Source organism: Monopterus albus, unplaced genomic scaffold (genome assembly GCF_001952655.1).
Source record: "Monopterus albus unplaced genomic scaffold, M_albus_1.0 scaffold463.1, whole genome shotgun sequence".
In the NCBI taxonomy this organism is placed as follows: Eukaryota; Metazoa; Chordata; class Actinopteri; order Synbranchiformes; family Synbranchidae; genus Monopterus; species Monopterus albus.
The window spans coordinates 3,609-16,357 of record NW_018128343.1 but is presented as its reverse complement, the minus strand read 5'-3'; the positions used below and the strand labels follow the sequence as shown (position 1 = coordinate 16,357).

General features: G+C 39.0%; 1 long non-coding RNA gene across 3 annotated transcripts in view; it reads left to right on the top strand.

Moving 5' to 3' along the window:
- Nucleotides 1–12,017, top strand: part of LOC109952484 (uncharacterized) — a 37,579-nt gene extending 25,562 nt beyond the window's left edge. Inside the window, exon 3 of one of the 3 annotated variants that reach the window (XR_002273770.1) lies at nt 12,003–12,017. This is a non-coding gene — a long non-coding RNA (uncharacterized LOC109952484). Of the gene's footprint in view, nt 1–2,583; nt 2,599–7,754; nt 7,770–12,002 lie in introns of those variants that run through there. The other 2 variants (XR_002273769.1, XR_002273768.1) reach the window with 2 other exon arrangements.
- Nucleotides 12,018–12,749: the final 732 nt, after the last annotated feature.

The window sequence follows — 12,749 nt, the reverse complement described above, 5'->3', positions numbered from 1 at the left end:
TAGCCAGTCTCCAGACCTCAATCCAATAGAACATCTTTGGAGGGAGCTTAAACTCCGCGTTGCTCAGCGACAGCCCCGAAACCTGACAGATCTAGAGGAGATCTGTGTGGAGGAGTGGGCCAAAATCCCTGTTGCAGTGTGTGCAAACCTGGTCAAGAACTACAGGAAACGTTTGACCTCTGTAATTGCAAACAAAGGTTTCTGTACCAAATATTAACACTGATTTTCTCAGGTGTTCAAATACTTATGTTCAGCAGTGCAAGACAACTGTATTTTATAAGTTGCAGTATCTGTGTGCCTTCTTTAAATCACTACAACAGATAATTTGACTTCTCATCTTCCAGTTGAGTCAGTAGTGAAGTTGCACATCCAGTATTACTATGCCTATACAGTACACACACACACACACACACACACACACACACACACACACAAAGGCAGGTTCAACATTGGAGATGTTTGTTCTTAGAGGTTCTTAGAAGTTGTACTTGAGGTATTTTTCTAAACATCTGTCATTTTTATTAATCAGGTGATTATATTAGTTTTATTAGAAAATCAATGTTAGGTTGGTTTTTTTTTTTTAAATTGATTTCTGCACAGTCTGTAAACCCCAACAAATAAGCTGCCTTACCTGGCTAGCATTGTGATATAAATTCCTTAAATACAGAAGCACTGTAAAGACAAGCATCTGTCACCAGTGTGTGTGTTTAATCAACAGAGATGGTTGGTTTAGGTAACAGTACGCTTGGGTAGTTGATAGTTTTGCAAAGAGCAGTATGTTTTGGGATGGTTCAACAGTTTTTTAAAGATCTATTCCCGAGGGGCATAGTTCTTGAAATATGCAGTTTTGCAAGGACTGCTTATATCTTTCTGTGGTTAAATAACGGCACTGCCCTGAACAGTCTTTTGTCTCTGTTGGAAGAAGCTTATTTGTTGGATCTCAGCATGCAGTTCTTATAGGACTCATAAGTTAGAACAATTTACTGTGAGCTGGAAGGAAGTTAATTTAAAAAGGCAAATGGAGGGATAAACAAACACAGTTTTATTACACAATTTAACCAAATTAAAATTTAATGCTATAGCCATCATTGACAGAAGTGCACAGAAACCTGCACCAGATTGTAATTCTAGTAGAACGGAAGATCTCTAGATCTCGTTTATTTAAGCTAGAGAGATTTGTTGCTTGCTTACGCTTTGGCACAATGTTAACTTTGTATTTGCTGTGTTTTAAGCCGTGTTCATATCACAGCTGAAGCACCTCACATCTGATCCCCTCATGGATGTGTGAACAAACCAATTCAAATCTGAGACATTTGGAAATGTCCTAGATCTGAGTCAGAGCTGATCTCTTGACTATGCAAGTGCTGTCACAACAGTCAGGTCAGATTCCTGTGAAATTTTTTTTTTAAGTCTCCTTCCTCTGCACACATTGTCACCTGTTGTCATCATTCAGTGTCAGCCCTTCACAGACCAGTAAAGATTAACATGCAGGAGAGCAACAACAGCGACGTGGGTCAGTGAAGAGACCAGGAACTTTTCATATTTATGGGACATTTAATTGTATGGTAATTGTTCAATTTGACTGTTGCAGAAATGGCATTGCTATGTGGTTCACATTTCAGTTAAAACTGTGCATGTGTAGCAGCTTAGGACCTCAGTGGTATTCACACCAAAAGTGGATACATGTCATTTACAAACATGAATGTTAACCTTCAACACAAAAAGACTGGATCTGACAAAGAGATCAGAACTGAGCATTAAGACCTATAATGTGAATGTAGTCTTTTAAAGTAAATGCATGCTATAAGCAGTATGTACTGAATGTACCTTCCACTGCTGCCCCTGCCTTGGTGAGAACAAAAGTGATAACAGCATAGACATATATTCTGCCTTCAATATGAAAAAAAAAAATCTGTAAATTTTGACAACAGCAAATTTGTGAGGAAAAGCACCATCTGCTCTACAGTAGTTGTGGCAACACCCACATGCACCACACACACTCAAACACCAGCTGTGCTGTGGTAAAGTTAGCAGTGACACCTGACAGAACTCCCACAATGCTTCGTTACTGTGTAAACAGGGTACAATCAATGCTAACTTATGCTAGAATTACAGAGAAAATCATAATATACCCCTGCATGTCCTCAAGTTTACCTGGAATGAAAATTTGAAAATCAGTCAGTGAGGTGTAGAGAAACAGGGTAAATCCTTCAAACCCATGTGGTTGGTTATTATGCCAATACACTACAGTGTATATATCCTGTGAGAGACTGATAGTTGGACACCCCAGTATGTCAGCTCTTGGTAACCCACCTCTGGCATATGTCACAGCCTGCAAACACTTTTTTCCCTATTCTTCATCAACTGTAGCTGAGGACTGCAGGGTTGAAAGGTTGAGAGGTAAAGTTCTCTGGGCTCATTGCAGTGCACTTCAGCTTAAAGTGTTAAAGTTGAGACCAGCTCAGTCTATTCCACTAGTACTGTGAGAAAGCTGATTTTGTGTGCAACTGTACTTGGCACTATTTTTGCTGCATGTGCTTTTGGTAAAACTAAGAAAGTCAGTTTTTCCTTTTCCAATTCTAGACTGACAGAGACATGACATTTTGGACTGATGGACAGAAGCCAAGAGTGATAAATGGAGGAGTAGAGGTGATATATGTAGTATTCTTCTTCCTCACTGAACTTTCACTGAGCTTTATATTTCTTTTAAATTGTACAAAAGAAGCAAAATGCCTCCACAATCTTAAAAAAATTGAATGCCACTAGAATCTTTAAAACAAACTGCACATGTTGGCAGTGGACCTAGTTGTGCGGATAGTAAGATTGCATTTTTCCAGCACTTGGCAATGTCAACTCCACAATCCCTGTCACATAAAATTCCTTTTCTAAGGTCCACAGCCTCAAAGACTTTGCACAGTGGGATCACTTTCAGAATGAGTATTATCACTGCACATTCAGAGCTGCCAGCCAGACTTGCAAATATGAGACAAGAGACTGCCAAGGGCACATCTCTTTCAATTTTCAGTGACATAAATCATTTCGGCGCACTGCCTGAAAAGGTATTGGATTATTGTTTAGTGACAAAGTCATCTTTAATTAGATGAGTCTTAAGCTCAGTCTGCCTGGATGTGGCGATGGAGAGAGGTTATTTGAGTACGTGATACCCTTATTGGTACACAGTTTGCATATATTGATGTGTACAAACACACTCGAGTACTTGAGTTTGAGGATCAAAGTTTTTTTTTTTTTTTTTTTTTTTTTTACACAATAGCAGCAAAACACTGTTTGATAAACCCACATTTAATACAGTCTGACACTGGTTGTGGCTTAAAGTAAAGCACGTAATTACAAATTCTTACAAACTTTCTCATAAGTTTATTCTTAAAATGTTATTGATAAGCTAAGTTTAACAGGTCTCAGTGCCACACTGACAGCCTCTGCTAATGTTTGATTTGTAGTGTAGCTACTGAAAAATCAGCTGAACAGATTCATCACACAGTCCTGCTGCTGTTCCCATTTATTGAATCATATTTGCTCTATTATCCTGGCTGTCCTGTTTATTTCTCTTTTGTCATTGACAGTGTGCCTTCTCAGATTATGTGCTGATTGATGGCACTGTCCCCTCCAGCATGTTCGCCTTCCCCGTACTGCTCAAACCAATGTGTCCCTGCATTGCTAGAAGACATTACAGTTCAGATACATACAATTGCTGCCAGGCATGATGGATCAGAGCTGTTTTCTTTGCATTCACAAGGTTATAATACCGTCCTAAAATAGCATTTCTGACTCGCTGCGGACAGATTAAGCAAATAGTCTTTTTTTAATGTCTTCAAATTCACATAACTGCTGCAACAATAGGATATATAGGATAATAATAGGATTTGAAATGTATAATACATGCAGTCGGTGAGGCAGTGTGGTGGCTGCTGCTGTGATGAATGTGCATGCATGTTAGCTGCTTTTTTGTTTGCCATATCTGTCTTTGTAGAGGTGTTTTTCCATTTAAATTTCAATTGCATTAGAAAATATATGGTTTGTACAGGACAAGCTGTTGCTTAACACTTTGCAGGTGTATCCTAAACATATAGCCATTTTTATTTAGCAGCTTGTCCTGGGTGTATGTGGAAACAAACTTGAAAGTTTAGATACTGCACACTACTGAGAAAACGGCACACTTTTACATTTTAGAGTAGTTTGCACATAATAGTGTGTAGAGTTTGCAATCTGTTGGTTTGGAGATTAGCGCTGAAACCAGTAGTCAACATTAACAGTGCTGACTAATGGTTTCAGCATTTTAGGACATTTTTAATCAACAACATGCTGGTTCCAGATTTCCAGATGTTAAATTATCTAGTTTTGCTAGTGTTCTAAGGTCAAATCTTTTGGTTTCAGATTGGTGGTCTGACAAAACGAGCAATATGACCGGGCAGCTGTGGAGATGTGGTGGCCGTTTCACGCCAGTTTCTGTTGGACATAAAGTTTAAAAAAAAAATTATGAAAAGTATACAGTCCTAAAACATGCAACTGCATGGCATGATTGTGTAGCTATCAAAGACAGAAATGTGGTATTTTGCCTGTTGTAGCTCTGTTTTACAATGACACCAAAAAGCAAAAGAAAGTAAGAATCTACAGATTTGAAGTAGCAGATTTAGAGGATTTTTTTTTTTTATGCGAAGTGCACTGTGAATATCAGTGGTATATAAATATCACTATCTTGGTATTCTTTGCCAGTGGATCTCTGTAAATCCTTTGCTCAATGTCTCCCTGCAAGTCTCCCTCCACTTAGGGTTCTGCTGTGTGCTGCAGCTGAAGGGTGCGTTTGTTTTAAGCCTCGTGTAGCCCTAGTGGATAGTGTGTCATTCTCTGCCTTCAAAATACAGTGGTGCTGACATGGGGACGTGATGTTCTAGTGGAACACAAACAAGTGATCCTGGAATTTAGAGCAGAAACTTGGCGAGGGAGTTTTGTTCTATGGGGCACTGGTGTTACAGTCGTTGTCCATGTTGAACGAAGCCTTTGTTGTTCAGTTCATAATCCTGCACGTTATAAAACTCAAGTTCATATTACTTAATGTAGTTGCAAAGTGAACTGTTCAATTCATCCTTCATGGAAAAATGAGCACATTCAATGAGCGGTGCTCTTTTAGTGCATTCATGCACAACATGGCCAAAGTTCATATTTAGTAGTGATTAAGCTCTGGGTGAAAGGGAAGCATCAGAGAAGTTTGCTGGTAAACGTCAGTAATTAATATGTGTTGTGGTTGGGGAGCAAAGCTGACCTGATCAGCTCTGTTCTGAAAGAGCACAGAGCCACTCTGGTGACTGATGGTGCTACCAGACAGATTAATAGAGCTGCTATTTTCAAACTATGGCCACAGAATTAGGCCACTGATTTGCATGTTGTTGTAAAGGGCAACAGCTAACACCAGCTAATGCTGCTAGGTCCAATGTGGGTTTATATTGTTTAAACTTCAGGGGTAACTAAATGAGTTCTTGTTTGGGGGTCATTTACTTCTGGTGAGAATGTTGTTAACTTTAGTCAGTTTTGTTCTTTTTGCACCAGAGTGACCAGGATCAGTAACCAGGTATCTTAACTGTAAGGAGCTTTGCAAAGCAAGACCTGACTTGTTGATTTTGTTGGGTGTATGTTACATCTTCCATATAATGTGAAAACATTTATAAACCATGTTTATTGTTGGACCTGCAGAAAATGTGAGCAGCATTTCTAAGCTGAATGAATGAAAAAAGACATATCAGAATTACTGTAAAAGCAATGGTGAATTATATGCACTAAAAAAATGAGAAGCGACTTGATCTCACAATGCAATAGAATAGCCCCAGCTTGTGACTCTCATGGGTTACATACACTAATCTTAACGCCGTGACTTAAATTGATGACGGGACATAATGAAACTCGCTGTTGTCAGGTTTGTGACCTCGCTGCAGCCAGTGGAGAAGCAGAAAACACCGATGTCTGCTGTTAGACGAAGATTGTTTACAAGGTGAAAAGGCATCACTCTGTAACACCACTGGATAAATAGTGGTCTAGAGTGTTTCTGTAGTTCCAACAAATAATTCTTGTGTATAGTAATATTAGAGGTAGCAAAATGCAGTCTATGTTGCAAGTAAATAAATTTGTATCATAGCTAAGTTAGAATTTCCTTTGAATAATTGAATATACACTATAACTTCTTTATTTCTTTTGTGAAAATGAATGGTGGCAGGAAGAAACTTCAGTAATTTGTGAACTTGGCTCACTCTACTGGTGTTTTTAGAAACATTAAATGTGAGTGTTAAAAAGGAGACGTATCCCTGTGTGAATATCTCCCTCTGTGTGTCAGAGGAGTTTCCATTGTTCTCCTTGTGAGTTGTGACAGATATTAAAATCTGCTTATAACAAGGTGTTCAAGCCTCGTATGAGGTAGTTTCCATTCCCTTGATTTTTTTTTTCTCTCCCCCCCCCTTTTTGCTCTGACTGTGCAGACTGTCTATTTGATGGATTGTCTCTATTCACTACTTTAGTTTTTTTTTCTGTACTCCAGACTGCATACTTCAGAAAATAATTTAAAGATGCCTATTTCAGCTCAGGGAAGCATGGTGCCTTTTCTGCTTTATTTTAGAGAGTTCTTTTCTGCTTCCGCTCACCTGCATTTCCCACAATACGTCTTAGTTTTCCAGTCCAATTTGCACATTTCAATGCAGTGCTTTTATTTTATGCATCATGCTGCATTCACACAGCTCATTCCAACAGTAGCATGTCTCAATGCTGAAAAGCAACAGCTAAAAACATTAACATGTGACCTTGATTGAAGCTGGGGTTTTTTATCAGTGATATGAAGAAATCTCCCACTAACATATGCTGAGGGGGGGTACTGTACCTACAATAAATTGCCTTGTTTGGCCACAGCTTAAAAAGACTTGAAGCGACATCGTCCTTTTCAGTTGATGTCTGTAGAGGTAAATCTTGGCATATTTTATCACACTCTCCTGTCATCCACAGTGTCAGATGTACATAAAAAGTTGTGTAAGTCATTAACAGGTTTGACTGTTACTCATGGGACTGTCATCCTAGACCTGCCCATTAATGTATTTAATCCTTACCTGTCTTATTACCCATTCAAAAAGTTCCCTCTTTTATTTTTATAATCTGTTATTGCCTTAGAAATTTTCCTCCTTAATAGTTTTTTTTTCTACATACGGTAGTTTTGTATTACCTGTGCAGAAAGCAGTCTTACTTTTATTAATACAGCTCTTTTAATACCCTGGATTTTAATGCCTTGGGAAAACTTCCATGATTTTAGTTACACATTGTCCTGTTTAATACTTGGAACGAGGATCCAAATGCAAGAACACAAGGGAGGCAATGTTAGTGATGAGAACACGTGGCTTTATCATAGACGGGGACAACAAACTAGACGAGGGGAACACCAGGTCAGGTGCTGAGGCAGGCTGAGCAAGAGTGCTACATGGAACTTAAAGCTAACATGGGCAAGAGCCAAACTCGGGCTTTGAGCCAGGTCAAGGTGACAGTATTCATGGGTAAGAACAATTTGATTGCAGAACAGGGAGTCTTGGCAAAACAGTTCTTAATATAGAGCAGATGAGAGACCAGAAGAAAAACTAGAGCCCGTACATGAGGAAGGCGAGATAATCACCTGACCAAAAACCACTGCTAGAAGTTATCTCTCTGTAACATGTCACTGTTGGTCGTAATAACCTGCTGGCACAAATAACATAGTCATTTTTTTTTTACAGGAGGACAGTCTCAAAGACAATGTCCCAGCTGGTCTCCTCAAGGTAGTCCCTAGAGGTGTAAAGATAAACCGATGTGAATTGGAAAATTGATACGAGTCAGAGATACAGCAGCATTGGGTCAAAACCACAGATTCGAACCAAATGCGTTGAAATCTAAAATCAATATTGATATCATAAACTGATGTTTGCCGAGTTTCTTGTTACTTCTCGCTGTGCCTCGTGTGTGTGTGTGTGTGAGTGCATATGTGTGACACACCATCTCCTGCCAGCATTCATACGCATGCCTACTTCTTAACCACCCAGGTATTTCCTATTGTTCTCTTACATATTCACCTGCTGAATCTGCCTCATCCTTGGCTGATTGAGCATATCTGAGTTTTTTTTTTAATTTTTTTTATTCTTATTAGGATTGTTGATGTTTTGGAGCACATTCATAAAGCTGTTTAATGTTTGTAATGTTCAATAGCCTGTAGTCCTCCTGATGTGTAGGTAAACATGGCTAGATCATCACATTACATCAGTGCACAAACTTTCCACACAATGCAATTACCTCTCCAGCAGTGAGAGGTAATTGGATTCTTTGCTGTATTTGGAACAAATTTCCTGAGTTGAGCATGGTGATTATTTCAGTCGGTTTTCTCAAACCTTAAAGAGGTAGCATCTAGTGAAGTGTGGCACTGCTGGGCTTGTCCTTGGCTTTGATATGCAAAAAGGGAAATTAAACAGATTTTATTTGAACTATCAGCCAAGACAGTACAAGTAAAGTATTCATATTTTGAATTAAAAAATGTTGGACATACACGTACCAGTTGTAAATTACCACAATTTGTTGTTTGTTGATTGTGGGCCTGTGTGTGCTGTTTATTCCTGGTCGATTTGTACATAGAACTGCTGAATGAGCTCTTTTGTAAATTAATTGATTAATAATTTTATTTAGAGCCTGACTGATGAATCATCATGGCCTACATTATTGGTGGGTTGTCAGCTATTAATTAGGTTGAGCCCTGCTCTCTCTGTCAAGCTTTCCCCTCTAGTTGCAGTAGGCAGTTTACACGGATAATAGATTTAGCACAAATTCATAATGTATATTTTTTCTCTTGCAGGTTTCTCATTTCTATCCAATGACCATTATTGTCTGAAATGATAGCTATTGCTGGCAGATTTTGTCAGACGTAGTTAGCTTGGCAATTAAAGTAAACTCGGAAAGCTGGCTGAAACTGTCATGCACATACTGCATACACTCGTGGTTATATTTCATGCTAAAACACTGAGGCTAATGCTGCATATCCACACCAGTTAATGAGACATGTAGAAAACAAGAATGTAAATGTAGTATCATAATTTTGTTTGAAGGAAAAATGTAAGTTTAGTATTTTTTGATAGGATACTTGTTATTGGAAAGCAGGGTTCAACAAGCACCCCAGTGGTTAGATTTAAGCTTTATATTACATGCTTTGTATTTTTAAACCGTGTGTTTCAGTTTTATAAAGTACAAACTTGTAGGATGAAGTGTGAACCAGAGAGTTTTGAAAATGTAACTGGAGTACAGAGTTTGGCTGGAATTGATAAATGTCCACAAATCTAATAAAGAGCAGGAGAGAGTCACTCTGACAGTCCTAATGTGTAAACTCACAAGATAATTTAGTTACTGTCATTGATATTCTACTTATCTTTGGAAGTAATGCTAGGTTGGAACATTACAGAGCAAATAAAAAAACAAACACTGCATCTCCTTTTCTTTTTAAAATGTTTGTTTGATGATGTTGTCAGCCTCAAAATTCCCGTATTGTTCGAGCTCTAATTTCAGTCGATTCTGTTATCCACAGGTGCGTACAAGAGAAAATGCAACATTAAAACCTGCCAGTAGTAGTAACCGCATAACTGAAATAAACCTGGTGAAGAACAAACATAAGGGATAATACTGTTAAAGAGGCAGAGAGGGTTTTTATGTTTTTAAGTAAAATAGGCAGCTTCAATTTGGGTATTTACTGTTGTTACTCAAATCAATGAACTGAAAAACACAGAGGCATCTCACTCACTCTATCGCTGAATTTGGCTGTGAGGAGCGAAAACGTCCTCAAGGAAGGCTTTTCATCTGTCTTCATTCATTTCACTCTGTCTCATGTTAGTGTTCAATTATCTTTCCACAGTTTGTCTTCATTCTACTCAAGGAGATTTAAAAGGATGGGAGGAGAGTGAATAAGAGAGGGATGGGGCTGACGCTGACTGAGTGATGGTAAACAGGAAAGTGGAGTAGAATGCAATGGTTACTGATGCACTGATGAACAAAAGTGAGGAGGACAATGTGGGCAGAGAAAATGTACAGTCAAACCTGTCTTTTACTGTACTGTCCATCCATCCATTATCTATACTGCTTATCCTAAAGAAGGAGGTGGGGGGGCTGGAGCCAATCCCAAACAACATTGGGCGTGAGGCGGGATCTACCCAGGATAGGTCGCCAGTCTATCACGGGGCTTTTACTGCACTGTGTCTGAGTAAAAGCATTGGTTGTATAATGGACTACTAGGGCTTAGAGATTATTATTATTACACTAAAAATTTTATTTAGAGCATGATAAATTTAGTGACGATAAATTTCCAAGTGGCAGCGCAAGGCAGTTGACGCCATGTGGGGAAAATATAAAGGATACCCACTTTTCAATAAAGAGAACAAATAACGTTAGTTTGAGTTCATTGAAATTAGACTTGGAAAAGCGACGGCTCCTGCAGCTGTGCATTACAAAATACTCTTCACATTATTAGATCCATTTGACTTACAGTTAAGTGGTTTGTACACCACAGCAGATTTTTCTGTTTGCGATGGAGGGTTCAGGTGTAGCGGAGCGCTAGGGTTACTGTCTACACCATCTAACCGGAGGAACGTGGAGATGACATTTCACTGCAGCATGTCTGCCCCTGAGGGACACTGCTTCACTCCGATCAGCAAATCAAGACCTGATCACTTTACATAGGACTGTATTGTCACTACTGTAACCACACACACACACACACACACTCAGACGCCTAATGTGTTCAAGTCAGGAGCAGATATGCTGGAGTCTGCTGCCCATCATAGCTGCATTGATTTCCTTTCTCCTGCATCAGGCTGTCTTGTCAACAGACTCCTCTGAGCATGGAAGATGAATTATTCACATGACGGTTCTGTGAGGATCTGTAAATAAATACTTAACTAAAATTGGCCCACACAACCCACAGGCCTCTGCTTACTGTAGGATGTACGTTTGGGGTGGCATTAAGAGAAAAATAAGAGGGCCATAACAAAATCTGCCTTAAATATTAGTTCATTCATCCGTGCTGAAATGTGTTAAGTGTTTAAACATGGCATATTTGTGGGGATCTCAGATACAGCTTCAGTCTGTGGAGGATTTATCAGGAGAAGGTTGTTCATTCATTAAATCCTAAACTGTGGCAGTTACCTTTGCAGGTGTATATTTAAATATAAATTTTTCTTAATGGAACCTTTTATATAGGATTGAATTTCTGTTGTATCAACAGATTTTCTGGGGTTAAAATTTTGAAAAACTGTAACTTAGGGCATTTTCACACCTGTAGTTTGTTTGCACTAGTCCAAATCAGTGGACGAGTTTGTAAAGACATGCGGCCTACAGTCCAGGGCTGCCCCCGAATAGTCGAGTCATTAGTCATGAGACCTGTCGGTCGACTGAGACTCTTCTAGTTGAGCCTTTCTTTTCATCTTATATTTAATTTTTTGTCAACCAGTGTGCAGAAGGCAGCCCCAGCCCCCGTTAGTCGTCGTCTTCTCCTCATTTTGGTGTGCCAAACAGCAGTTTTAAAATTAGATGCTGTTTTGGTCTGTTATGATGTACATTAATAGTACAGTAGTAGCAGTTTTGAAATGTGAAAGCAGCATCTCGTGTATTACAAAATATTTGTAAAAATTTACAAGATTACATGTTTGTTCACAGCTAAAGCACATCAGTGTCTTCACGGAGAACTCGGGATCAGTGACCATGTGGAATAAAGTGTGAAAAAGAACAAAAGTAGAAATCACCAGTTGTGCCACAGGTTTTTTTTTCTGACAAATACTAAGACATTGCTTCTCTACAGTTATGTACATTGAAATGAGTTCAGCTGGAGGCTTTTTCCTTTTTTTAAGTCAAATCAAGCAAAAACAATAAACAGCAAGAAAATAGCATCATTTGACTCACTGGAGTAGCTCTAATTACACTAATGGACACTATCTGAAATGCATCTCCTCTATTTTTAGGTGGATCTACAGTAAATTCTTCTCAGAGGGTGGATGCACAGCATATCTCACAATGCTACACAAGAGATCGGTTGCAGTTTTTGCTAAATGTTTGCTCTAACTTAACCTTGGCTTGAAAAGTTCAGAGAAGTTGTTAAATGTATTGCTTGGATACATCAGAGTGTTAGCAGCCAGCGGCTCAGCCACCTTCTCATTTAGAGGCAGCCTCCGGATAAGATCAAACAGCATCACAGCCTTGTGATGTCTTTTCCTTCCTACATCACAAAAGTATTTTCTCCATACAGTACATGTATATTTTTGTCTGTAATCACTGAACTTAATGCACCCAAAGGATCATCCTGGTTTATTATAACTGTCCCAATCCAAAGGTTTTAGACCAAATTAGCATAACTTGTTAAAACCTTTAGAGACTGTAACATACAAATCATAGGGCTGTTAAGCATTAACTGGAAATCCCAGGACTCTGTAAAACACTCCTTGGCTGTAGACTCCCTCTTGAGCAGCGTTTACCTGAGTGGGACGACGGAGTTAGATTGTTTTGATTTAACAAGGGGACAGTCGTGCTCTGATTGCAACGCGTCATAGGTTTAATCCTGTGCTGTGAAATAGCAGGTCTTAACCCTGATTTGTGACTGTCTCTCATTTTTATGAGGTTTGGATTAAAACATCTGCCATGTGGTGTTTTGTTCACCTAATGGGGTTAGTAATTAGATCAGTTTGTATGACACTGGGATCACAGCCTTTTCT